Source organism: Cyanistes caeruleus, chromosome 9, assembly GCF_971803275.1.
Source record: "Cyanistes caeruleus chromosome 9, bCyaCae1.hap1.1, whole genome shotgun sequence".
NCBI classification, from domain to species: Eukaryota; Metazoa; Chordata; class Aves; order Passeriformes; family Paridae; genus Cyanistes; species Cyanistes caeruleus.
In genome coordinates this window covers 21,261,633-21,274,930 of record NC_141709.1, presented here as the reverse complement: position 1 = coordinate 21,274,930, position 13,298 = coordinate 21,261,633, and the positions used below count along the sequence as shown (strand labels likewise).

General features: G+C 34.4%; 1 long non-coding RNA gene across 1 annotated transcript in view; it reads left to right on the top strand.

Annotated features, from left to right (window-relative positions):
• LOC147651669 (uncharacterized) overlaps positions 1–12,706 on the top strand; it is a 40,207-nt gene extending 27,501 nt beyond the window's left edge. The window contains exons 2-3 of the long non-coding RNA XR_015273716.1: positions 8,296–8,503; positions 10,222–12,706. This is a non-coding gene — a long non-coding RNA (uncharacterized LOC147651669). The remainder of the gene's footprint in view (positions 1–8,295; positions 8,504–10,221) is intronic.
• The last annotated feature ends 592 nt before the right edge of the window (positions 12,707–13,298 follow it).

Below are 13,298 nucleotides of genomic sequence, written 5' to 3'. Positions count from 1 at the left end.
TAGGAGTAAAGTGTCTGAACAGCGCCTGGTTTCAGGTATTTTAATTTCATAGCTTTACTTGCTTTTCAGATTTCAAAGGGACACAATTTTTTAACAGCAATCTCAATGTTTATATAGAGTTGACCAATAACTACTCTAGCTATGGTCAAAACCTGATAATGTAAGTTACTAAAAATATATTATTAACTCATAAGAAAGATAAAAACCACAAGATATTTTTAATTGATTCTAAACAACCACAAAATTTTCCCAATAAAACTAGATTATTGTTCTCTTTGCTGAGATAAAGTATAACTCATAAGGAGTTTACTTGCTATAGGGGACTTTTGCATATATAGTAGTCAAAACAGCACCAAAAGAGGAGAATTTTTCTGAGTAAGATGCATGCATGAAAAAAAAGCCTAGTTTTGTGTCCACATTTAACATCTTGCCTTTGCAGAAATATGAAATCTATTTTGTTAGCAGTAAAATTATTACATAGCTACTAAACTAGAAAAGTATTATGCTTGCCTTTTTTAAATTGAAATACATATTTCCATATTTAAAACTAAGGGAGAAAAGCAAGACCAAACAGAAAAGTGAAGAGGGGCCCTGTCTTCATTAAGGACAGGCTGAACCTGAATTGAGCACAAAATAGTGGCTTTCTACAGGCAGCAAACTCACAGCAGTTTAAAAAGTCAGCATTCAGCAGTCACCCTACAGGCATACAGATATGCACCAGGAAAGTAAACAGTGTCACAAGTATTGACCAATTTGCTGACTTGTATCCAAATCACAAAACTAGCTATTAATTTCACACATATTGTCTCAGTCTTTTGTCAGTCTTTATCCCTTCTATTCTGAAAAGATTAAAAAAGATATGCAGTAAAACTGGCTTCAACTAGCAATTCTGTTGTCAGGCTTGATGAAGATGCCAAGGCCAAAACAAAGCATGCTAAAATCTTTGCCTGAGCACTGGCATGCATATATATATGTATGTATGCATGTATATAAATAGATTGCTGTTAAATTAGCTGTAACTGCTTGTGGATGCAGCAGGAGAGCTTGACGGCACCTTTAGCTGAGGAAGTGACACATTTAGGTTCCTTTCAAAAACAGATGGGATTTAAAACCTAATTATCTAATTTCTAGCTTTCTTTGTAACTATAAAGACAGGATGAGGCTCCTATGTATAGGAAAATCATACCAAATACCAAACATAATGTGAAAGCTAACAGTAAACAGCTGTAACACTTAAGAAACAAGACCTACTGGCCACAAGAACCTCTCAGGCCGTGCCAACTTCTTGATTTCAGTTACTGCTCTTGGTCTCCTTTATAAGAACAAACCTATTATCACATATGCCTGTTTAACTCCTCTTAACCCACCTCTTAATTACCTATTTCCATTCTCTAACAGGTTTTGGGTGAAGCTAAGAGGGGTGCTTGCAATGTTGGGCAGTTCTTGCATCTCTTCAAACTGCTCCTCACTTCAGCTCCAGTGGCACTTGCAGCTACTCCTTTGTCTTTCCAGTGACAATGTGGAGTGAAAAAACAGCACTTCCACGTCTACCAGGTTTGAAGGACTCTTAGGAAGTGCTCCTCCTATCTGAAACAGGGGCTTGCCTCCAAAAACAGAAAGGGGTTGTAAAGCTTTACTGTTCAGCATTAATTGACCAGAAATAGAATTTGCTCTAATAAAATGATTGTTGCAAGTAGACTTTGTATTACCACTGTGCTTCTTTATAGAATCTTAAATTAATCCAGAAACAGAAATATCTGATTACACAAGGACCAATGATGGGAACTGGTGCTTAAATAGCCTGGCATTAAAGCATGGAAGTGTAATAAAAGAAAAGTTGGTTTATCACACAGCTATCTAACTAGATTGACAGCAATTAAAGTGCATTTTGCACAATTAGCTAGCTATACCTGACCTATACTAAAAGACTAATAAGGCTTACCTGACCTAAAACATTTGTTAATTTTACTTTTTCCTTGAAATTTGGATAGTGAAGGGAGGTTAATTAGGTAGCCAGATATTACTTTGAGTCTCACTGTGTGTTACAGTTGGCCTATTAGCAAGAACTACCACTGCTCCATGTGTCTGCTCCCTTCTCTGAGCAGGTACACAAGAAAAGAATACTTCAAATTTTTGTGTTGTCATATGCAAGACTGTATACAAAATGTGCATTTTGACAAGAGTGATTGGGAAATGAGACATATTATACATTCAACACCATTCAAAGCCAGCACCAACACAGGGTACACAATACCTCAGTCAGGGTACTCAGTGTCATTCAGACCAAGCTTTAAAAAAAACATGAGAGGAAAATGGACTACTGTAGAGAAAATAAATTACTTAAAGGACACAGTGCTTATTCCAGAGGACTCTTAATGCCAATGGTCTTCAATGTGGTTGGGAGACTCCAGGATTTTTTTTTCAGAACTTGATTGCCAACCTTTTTCATATAGAAAAGCAAGGCAGAGTTTACCTGTTTCACAGCTTTCTTCTCAACATTTCCCAAATTCAGAGGTTTTTGCTAAAATACCAATAACCTATTCATTCTTTGCATTTTTCATATATACACTGACTGCATTATGAAGATAATTTAAGATGTTCACATCTGGCACATAATATAGCCTATTATAACAAAAGTAACCAACGTTCCATCATGTGTTCCGAGAGAATTAATTCATTTTTTAATGATTTGTTGTTTCAACATGGAGACTGCTATATTTAATTGCCAAAAGGATAAGTTTTCAACTTCAGAAATAGGTTATTTATCATGTGAAGATTAAAAACAAAAGTAAATGTTTCACTTAATTCTGTAGTTCTCACGATTCCTACATTCTGGAAACAGGGTTTAGTTTCTTACTTCTTGCTCTGATGGCTTCCTAATCCCCAATTAAATATTTATCAATGATATAAACTTTTCTAAAATAAGAGTTGGAAAATTTCAATTGTTTTAAAAAGTTTTAAATGTAGGCTTTTCGGAGGGATGGAATTCAGCATGTCATCTGAAAGCATTACTGATTTTTTGTTGTAATTTCACACTAAAAGTTATTGCTTTTTCATCATCCACTTGCTTAACCACAGAATGTCAGCATGCAATTGTTAAAGTTGATTTCTTTCAATAGGCTAATTCTAAACTTCATTTGGTGCAATGAAGCAGTTGCAGCACCAACAGGGGCCCAGTAGTCCTTCAGTAATTTTATCTTCCCAAAGATCTACACTTCTCACACTGGGAATGCTTGTGTAGCTTTAAGCCTCCCCAAAAGTGGAAAAGTACTAAAAAGTAGTTGTTGTTCTTGAACTGTTTTGGAATATCTCTGTATGCCACTCTTTACTACATAAGATTTCAAGCCCAACAATTCATACCCATAAGGTGCACACAAAGGAAGCCTGTACATAAAAGCAGTACCAATCAATTTTGAGGAGGAAGTGAGGCCTATTTGAAAGTTTGACGCTGCTAAAAAGACTAGGCTTTTAACCTAAATTGATATTTTGTTTATTTTGATTCTATCATACAGCATAAAGTCCTTTGATAGCTGTGTCTAGGTCAGTTTTCAAGTTATTTCTACTGAAATTTTATCTGCATCCTTACACAAAAGATTTTTTTCTTCCTAGAGAGATTAATTTCAGTAGAAAGGGGGAAAACTTCTAAATTACTTCTGTTCTCAATAATAAAACTGTTTTATTTTTTATCATGTTTCTTCATTTCAACCACATCTTAACCTCTGTTTCTTGCCTATTAGCACGTATGGGTATATGTTTGGGTGTAATCCTCTGACAAGGATTCTATGAAGTGGCAGTTCAAACTGCCAATTATTTCTTCATGGTCCATGAATTCATGGCAAAATTTGCTTTTCTTACATGTGCATTAAACACATTAAACACTTCACACAAATTTTGGATTCCAGAGCCTTTATCTTACTCTTTTCAAAATTAATGCACCAGCATTGCTGCGTTATATTGCAAAGTGCCTATGAGATAAGAACTATCATTAACCTCACATGAAATTCAAGGTTCAATTAGAAGACATTGTGCCATTTGCTTTTGCTGTGTTAAATATTTTAACAGTAGGATACCTAACTTTGCATTATTCTTTATTAAATATAACTTGCATTTTTACAGCAGTATTTCTGATTTTTTTGGGACAGCAAATCAGCCTGCAACAACAACACTGTTAAAAAAGCTGACTGTCTCATCTTGATTTCTTTCTACTTCTATAGAACTACATAAAAATAATAATGCAGAGATTGAAGAAGCCAGGTTATCAGAGCATTTTCCCAGTTTTGTGTGCAGTAAATGAGATGAGACTCGATTCAGCTTCAAAAATCTGCTAATAATAATAGGAGTTGTAAGCCTAACTCAAAGCTTAAGAAATTGAAAGAACTGACCTTTCATTCTACAGTTCCAACATTCTCATTTTCCAGCTCTTTTGAAATAATCTTGTAATGTTTCTTGATGCCACAAATGATAATAAATTTGTCAACAAAGTTTACAGCACTGCAAAGTACTTATTCAGATCTCAATGTACAAATATAATAAATTAATCTATACGAAAGTAAAAGCTTTTAAATAGTTATTACAATTTTGGAGTTATATATCCCTTGGGATACCATATGGTACACTCTCTCCGTCTTCAAGGTAGTAGACTGTAGTCTGAACACCACATGACACTACTGAAAAACTCAAAAACACAGCTGTAGATTGTGAATGCTCTTGACTTCTGTGATGCACAGTTTCTGCTGACAATTCTGCATAATGGCAAGCTGAGGAGGTCCATTTTTTAAAATATGTTGTGAGTTGTACATTATCCTCTTTTTCTCTCAGGTTGAAGAGTAATAACTTATCCATTTGACATAGCACAAAAGGCATGAATTGTAAACCTTAAACCTTGAGAAATCTTTTTCTAGAGTTCTTACAATGTACATAATTTCCTGACTGGTGGACTCAAAAAGGCATGCAACATTAGGCTATTGATCCTATCCTGCAGCCCATAAGTTTCATAGCTGTGTCTTATTTAATCAAGAGCATAATAAACAAAATCATTTCTTGTAGCATTTACTAGTGGCCCTAACTCTGAGTTTCTTGGTCAAAGTCAAGTAATTATATTCATGCATTTCTTTATTTAGAAAATCTGCAAGTCAACATTATTGTAGACATATACATATATAAGTATTATGTATATATATATATACATACAATATGTATACTGTAGACATATATAATACAAAAGCATGTGGGGAAATCAAAACAAGACACTTTGATTTCAGTTAGAATCATGAAGGTCACTGTACAGTCAGGTTCATGGAGCTAGAGATTAAAACATCCTAATTTTTTACATTGTCATTACTATATATTATTTTTTTCATTATTTATCAGACAAACTTCAAGACACATTAAAATGCTTTCAGTGGAATCCTACTTGCACATGGCATGCTTAATATTGTACCTCCAAATTCTTTTTCCATCAGGCCTGCTTCTATTTATATGTCAAGGGGAATTTACTTTTCATTTAAGACATACTACATAACAACTATTTTACGTAACAAGCAAGGTATTCATCCAGTGCTGATATACTGGTGTTTTGGGTGTTTTTTTTAATTTTTTTTATGGTTTAAGGGATTAAAAAACATTCTACAGACAAGAATCAGTCATACATAAGACCCTGGAAACCAGATGAGGTCATGACTTCGCAGCTGGCTAAGCTATTCATCTGGAAGTTCAGTCCAGCTGCAATTGCCATTTTTTCTGTATTTATGTGGGATTGGCAATGAAATACAACAAAGAGTCCTTGCTACTGGAAGATGAACTAGAGAATTTTATTCTCTTTTTTTAAAAACATATGGAATTTCTATAGACAGAGTCAGAAGGAAGTAACTCTTGCTCTACAGGTATCTTCTGTAGTTATGTACTAAAGACAAAACATTATGTTAAAATGAACTAATATTTAGAAATTAACATCACAAAGAGGCAAAGCAACAGATAAAAACCTACTTGTGTTTTTAAACTGTCCCTTTTTAGACAGTGCCTCTTTCTGGGGATATGGATGAAGGCGTGGACCTGAGAAGGAAAAGTAGATTTAATGTTCTTACAAATAACATTTTCTAGAAAGATTATCGGGCCTTAGTGAAAAATTTAGTTCTGGAAGAATGTTTAAAGTAAGATAGAATTATTTTTATTAGGCTGGTGCCAAGTACATTGCTAAAAGCTTTTATACAGTTTTATCTGTACAAATACATTCATTTCCAAGTAAAGTGTATGCTTCTCATAATTTATTAAAAAATGGGTATTATTTGCTCTTTCTAGCAATGAAGTCTCTTGAAGTATAATGAGTTAAAATTGAGAAAACTTTGGCTGGACAGAATATGCAGGGATATTTAGAAACTCCTCAGACCCACTTCATATAACTTTTAAAAACATCATAATAAAGAGATAGTGTCCACATTAAAACGGGGTTTGGTCAAAGAGTTGACAAAGAGTTTTGAAAACACCATACACAGATAGTCTGTTCTTGTTACCTTTTAAAATGGGAGTTAGAAACAAAATATGAGAAAGTAGCAAACACAGTAACATATATAAAGTATAGGTAGCAATTACAGTGAAAGGTATGTCCTTTATCTTAATCTGATCATACATTTTAAGTAAAATCACTGGTAAATGTCTACTTATTTCTATATAAGCACATGAATTGTTATGACCTCATAATTACCATAACTTTTATTCTGATAATTTATGTTTATGTTTATTTATTAACATAAACTACATATTTCCTTTGGGGAAACACATAGACTTACGTAACATAAACACGTATCCAAGTTCAATATAGCTAAAATTAAAACTTCATGACATTTAATTGCCAGGAAAATCTTATACATAACAGCTGTAAAACACACAATATTGTGGTGTGTTACAGAAAACCTTCAAAACATTAAGTGGAAGGATTTTCAAAATATACTGATTTGTATTGTAGTTTGAATTTTCCTGTCTGTAGAATGTTGACTATTTCAGTGTACTTTTATAAAATATCTTTTTCTTTTCCATAAGTACATTATGATTGAAAATATGATTGAAAATCATATATCTGATTAGAGCCATCTGTCAGAAGAATATTCCTGGTTCCATAAGGTATCTGGGCATCATCCCCTCCTGATGGCTGAGACTTCTGTTTGTAACCTTGTGGACTAAATACGTGTTAACCACATTTAGAGACGTGACATTTGGACATCTGAGCAAGCTGTCACTGGACTGACTCTTCCCTTCCCTACACTGGATGGATACAACTTGAGATGAAATCCCACCTCCAGTGGACAAGGAAAGGAGGATCCTAAGTGAATATTTTACTATAATGGCAGCTGTGTGAGCCTGCTTCAAGTTTTCAAGAGGGAGCCTTGGGAGAGATGGATTTATTGGCAGAGGGTGGGTAAAAAAGTCAAAGGTGCAAAATGAAGTTGTGCATCATATGGTTACACAACTTACCCCTGGTCATATGCACCATGGCTCGATGCTGTTATCACCAAAATCAGTTATAAATTGCACATATAAGCTTCATGTTTCTCCTTAAAAATTCTTTAGAAAGGTTTCAAAGGGATTATAGTAAACAACAGTAAACAATTTGTTCACTTTGGCTTCATCGAGCAGCAAGACTCAGATAGAAAAATCTAAATAATCACCAAGGCAAAAGCAGGAATTTTGTAATAAATAAAATTCACCCATTTATCTTATGCTGAAATTAAAGAAAGGCAAGAAAAATACAGAAAATCTTTTCTGGCCTACTGATCAATTTTCCACCATTTTTCCCATCTCTGTTGCAGACTACATTTTAGGGATGTCACAAAGTAGTGCTTGAAGTTAATGGGCTGAATTATAAATTTTTATATCCATTCACACAAAAAAATATTCTCTCCATTAGGGTGGCAACCTGTTATGAAACTGCTGAGAAATCAGTCTGTAGTTTTGAAGGTATATTTCTTGGTGTTAAAGTAAAAAGACTATGTGCACTTAGTTAAAATGTTGAACGTGGAAGACAGTATTTCCCTAGAGGAGGAGATCAAAGGGAAGAAACATAAGCAAGAATTTTGATCAAACCTTAGAAGTGTTTGATATTTTAAATAAACAGATATTGACTCCCTGATTAGTCAATGATACAGTTTTTCATGATAATAAGCCTGGAGAGCTCTTTGCCCATGCCTGCGTTGTAAAACCTGTCCCTTCCAGCCTTTGCCTGATATTCTGTATGACCTTCATTATGTTCAAGTGGAGCCTTGGGACTAAGATTGATGGAATTCTTTTCTGTTTTTCTCTTAGTTTTCTTTACAGAAGTCCAGAAGCCTACATAAACTGGCTGGATTGGAACTACAGCTGGATCAGGACACTAAGAAGAAAAGTTTTTGACTGGCTACAGTTGTCATTGCTGCAGACTGATAATAGGGGAAGTTGTTGGAAAGCAGATTGTTTTTCACTGTTGTATGAAAACTGAATATTGCTGATATAAGCCTCCCAAAGCGTATCTGAGGTTATTTTATTGCTCTTATTACATTCATTTCCCCAAAGCAAAATGTTGATATAACTTGTTTAAGAGTTCTCATTTATTCAGAAAGTCTCTTCCAGTACATTCAGCAGGTGCCATTGCAAGGATGGTGGAAGTTGCAATATATTGTAATATTGGTGGAATTTTCCCCTTCAAATATAAGAAAAGAACTAAAATTACAGTGGAAAAGACAAAGTATCACGGCATGATGAATGTCGTGCTGTCTAACATCCTCTGCTGTGCAGGAATCTATTTACTTTCTCAATAAATACAATTACAGAACAGTTTTCTTTCTATGAAGCTGTCCCTTAACTCTCCCTTATAGTGCAGGAGACACTGGGAGATGTCAGAGGGCCAGGTTCCTTTAGTGAACATGATTATAAAATAATTTTTTTATCTCCTCATTAGCTTCCTGAGATACTTTTTTATCCCCTTAACTGTGTCTGTCTGGGCAATTAGTGAGAGAATTCTAACAGCGACATTGTCCCTTTCTTCCCTTCAGTCTTTATTAGAGAAAAAGGAGGTTTCCTTTGTTCTCTGACTAGAGTGGCTGAAAGAATATAGTCTTTCATGGAGCGCCTTCTTGTCTTTTCCTGTTTCAAAGCTCCAGTAAAGTAGAAGCTTAGCAGGCCTACTGACTCAGAGGCTATTCCTGTTAACTGTCTAGGGGGGGTTGTTTGCTTGTTTTGGGTTCAAAGGGGCACTAGACAAGAATGTGGAGGGCAGAGGCTTTACATCCTCCTAAGTCAGTGTGTTACATCCACATTGCTGCTTTACCTGATGCCCTCCCACAACACCCCAGGGGAAGTTCTTTTCACCCCTTCCTGCTCATATTTCACATAAACCTAAACCATTAGGAATTTCTTGCATGAACATGAGCATCCCTTTTTTTGCAATGAACAAAAGCTGATTTATCTCAACCTTGGGTGAAAGTAAAGAACTCAATCCAAAACAAACATTAAAGAAGGGAAAGAACTTTACATACAAAGCAGCTTTGGCATCTGCAAGACTTTCCATAATACTCTGTTGCTGAATAGTGACTTATGTGACTGTTAGAAAAAATATCATGCTGCCATACTGATGCCTATAAAGACTGAAAATAACAGTCTTAACAGCAATATTTAAATTTATTTTGGGCAAATACTGCTCCAGATTATGTGGCATTGCAATGCTTATTTTCATTTTATCGGAAAACCATTGAGAATGGGAAAAATATGATGATGAAATTTCTGTAATCTAAGTTGGTCAGTTAATACAAAGCCTTCAAAGCTGAAGGAGAACTCAAGTTTACTTTACTTACCTAAGTTAGAATGTGTTATATACTTGATGCAAAACTAAAATATAGTATGTCAACTCACAAGCAGTTTTGTTACAACCAAGGATAAAACAGGGCTTTAAACACTCCTGTGAATAGGAAAAAATATTGTCTAGTTGCCTGACATATTAAGGAACTTGTTTTTTCTTAGCAGGAGATATAGTTTAGAGAAGAAACTGTTCCAGATTATTTTTTTTAAGGAAACCATTTAAGTTTCTTTATATTCTACATTTCTTGTACTGAGCTGTAATGTCAATGGCATCACTATATGCCATATATGCTCATAAGAGAAGACAGCTGACATACTTAATGTCTACAGATTTGGATGTCAGGCTGTGTTGTGTGTTATAATAATTGCTTCCTTTCCTTTTGATGTCTTCTCAAACAGGGTGCCACAAAGGCAAGAAGTTTGCAAGAATCTTAAAGCCAAGAGGAATACATTTGCTTTACTGAGTTGGAGTGAATTTTGAATACTTTGTGTTTGAGGAAGAGAAGTTAAACAACTCTTTGGGCTACTTTTATACAGAGCTTTGTCTTGAGATTATAACTCTCATGCCATTAAAGCCCTCACTGGACCTCGTGAAGGAGCAAACCCAGAGCCATTGGGTCCTATAGCATGTACTTCTACCAACAAAAGGAGTCCCAAGGGTGTTGTCAAGGAGTGTCTTAGGAACTTTGCATTTCTCTCAATGTATTTGTAATTCTCTCAGTGACTGCTCAAATGAACCATTTTAAATTTGAACCTTAAAATTACACAGCAAATATTCTCCAGGATTTTAATTCAAACTGGTGAGCAGATTCAAGGCCATTCATCTTTTCAAGCAAACACAGATTATGTGTTTAACATACACATTACATCCAAAATGTCAGCCCATGGTCTATAAGACAAGTGCACATATATATTTTATTGCCTACTTACTGAAAAGAACAAGGCCAAAAATAATCAAACAGCTTCTAAAAGCAGTCAGGTGTAATCAAAGATAAAAACACCTTGTCCCCATCATACTTATCTTTCTTCTAAATTTGGGATGAAAATACAAAAAGGCAGTGATTTTAACATCAGTTGCATAAAACATTTATTTTCTTAAGGCTCAAGAAAACTCAGATAATTTGAGAAAATTCAGTTCAAGTTTCTTAACATAAGGAAAGGCAGGTTTTATTCTAATTATTTGTAATAAAACAGACTAGCTAGAGAGCTTCACCCCTAAAACCCAACTGTTTTGTAGACACATGAAATCACTTCCCTTACAAATTCCTTACAAATTCAGAAATTCTGTTTAATTTGAACCGTGAGACTAAGACCAACAATGCTAGAAGTAATATGGAGGCAAGCTGTGCAAATATTCATCTCACAGGACATGAAATAATATTAATCTCTGCTAAAACTTCAACATAAATACAACACCCCCTAAATCTTTGGACCTTGGAATGATAGATCCATTCAAATTAGCAAATTTGAAAAATTATGCATTCAGGAAAAGATCTTAATCCCTGGAAACAGAGAATACAATAAAGCTGTAATTTTCTGTCATTTAAGAGAGATCCAGATGACAATTACAAAATTAGTGTTACATCTATATGCCTGAATTTTGATGGTACATTAAACTGATGAATCTGAACTCTGCTTTACAAAGAAGTGAAAGAGATTTTCCTGAACTCACATTATAAAATTATCTGTGGAAAATGGTATGTCCCTGAGAGAAGACATATAATTTCAAATGAAAAACAGGTATAAGAGAGTCACTCAAAATACAATAAATATTTTCACCCACAGCACTTGATACCAGAAAATTAGAACATAAATCACTTTGGCATCATGGTTGAAATTTTGGCTTCAACTTGCCTTTTCTGTGCCCCTGTTCTCCACACATCAAATGAAGATAGCACCTTCTTTTGTCTGTCTTATCCTGTTGACCTTTTCAAAACCGTGGCTGTGTCAATTCATCTGCAACACCTACAAGTGAGATCCTGCTCTCTGGATTATCTCTAGGTTACCTACATGATAAAATGAGTAATAAAAATAGGACTCTATGCTGGTTGACATCTAATCTCAGAAAACTAAAACTTTCATAAAAATACACACTATGAAGTATGAGAAATGTACTACAAAATCTTACTTCCAAAAACATCATGTCTTTGCAATGAAGAAAACCAGTTTTTCTCAACTTTTATTTTCACACTGACAATTATTTTTAACCTAATGCTGGAAGCCCTAAGATTTCCTTCAGTGACTTTTAAAATAGGCTCATTATTTGACTGAAGAAGCCAAAGTTATTGTTCACATCAAAAGAATTACTTGCACAGGTTTTAATCCACTGTGCCAGGACCTTAATTTACCGTGCCATTTCCCAACTATTTTCATAAAACCTGAACGAAGAAGCACAGAATAGCACAAAAATCTTACAAGTAATCTTCTATTACTTCCCAATAATTAGTCTCTGTACATTTCTTTCAGCATCTTCAAAGAAGAAAAAAATATTGTCCATTGTACAATTTGAAGGTAGAAAGCATCAAGAAATTTCCAGCATTCCTTTTTATTTTTCATCTAGAGACTTGAGAAAGGACCTGAAGAGTTTAATAATTCTTCACACAATATTGTCATGAACTTTCTTAAAAATAACCAGCTCACAGTAAAGTTTTGCTATACTTCAGCTTTGCAAAAATACAGCATATTCATAGGGTTATTAACCAAGGTATTCATGTTGGGGAATACAGGCTTCCATAAAATGTGCTTGTACAATATATTTTGGTTGCAATTTGAAGGCAGCAAAAAAAATTAATTTGAATTTTTTTCATGTATGTCTGATGTGAAAAGATTTCTTTGGCATAACCTGTCTCTTGCTTGGTTCACTCAATAAATTAACTTCTCAGTGTGGCATTTTTTATGTCCCTTCCCTCACCATAGTAGAAGTATATGGTGCTTCTTTTTTAAGGCAAGTATCATTTTTTTCTGTAACTTTCACAAGAAACTGCAATGTTCACATAATTCAAACAAAACTACCTGAAAGTGATAGTTATGTACTTTACAAGTGACAACCATTTAGAATCTGTCAGTCAGGAGGAAAATTATTGCTCTTTGTGCATAAAACTGCAATTAAATTGTGCTTCTTGGGTTTTAGTTAAAAAAAACAAGCATCTCTACACCACAACTTAAAGTACCAGAGAATAGATAGGTTTTCAGAGATTAATTCAGTTTTCAGGTACATAATTTCAAATTTAAAGTCTATAGAACTGAAAAGCTTACAAATGTACTTACAAGAACAACAAACCCAAAATTCAGGCCCTTCCTGCTCATTTCTATATGCATTCCAAAAACCATAAATGAAACAAAATCTCTTTAAATTATAGAAAAGCTGCCCAAATGTATAACTGAAGAGTGTTAAAGATGTTTTTTCACAGCATGAGCAACTAGAAAAATTACACTTCATGGCACTCAAACCTCACACATTAACACCAAATGACAGA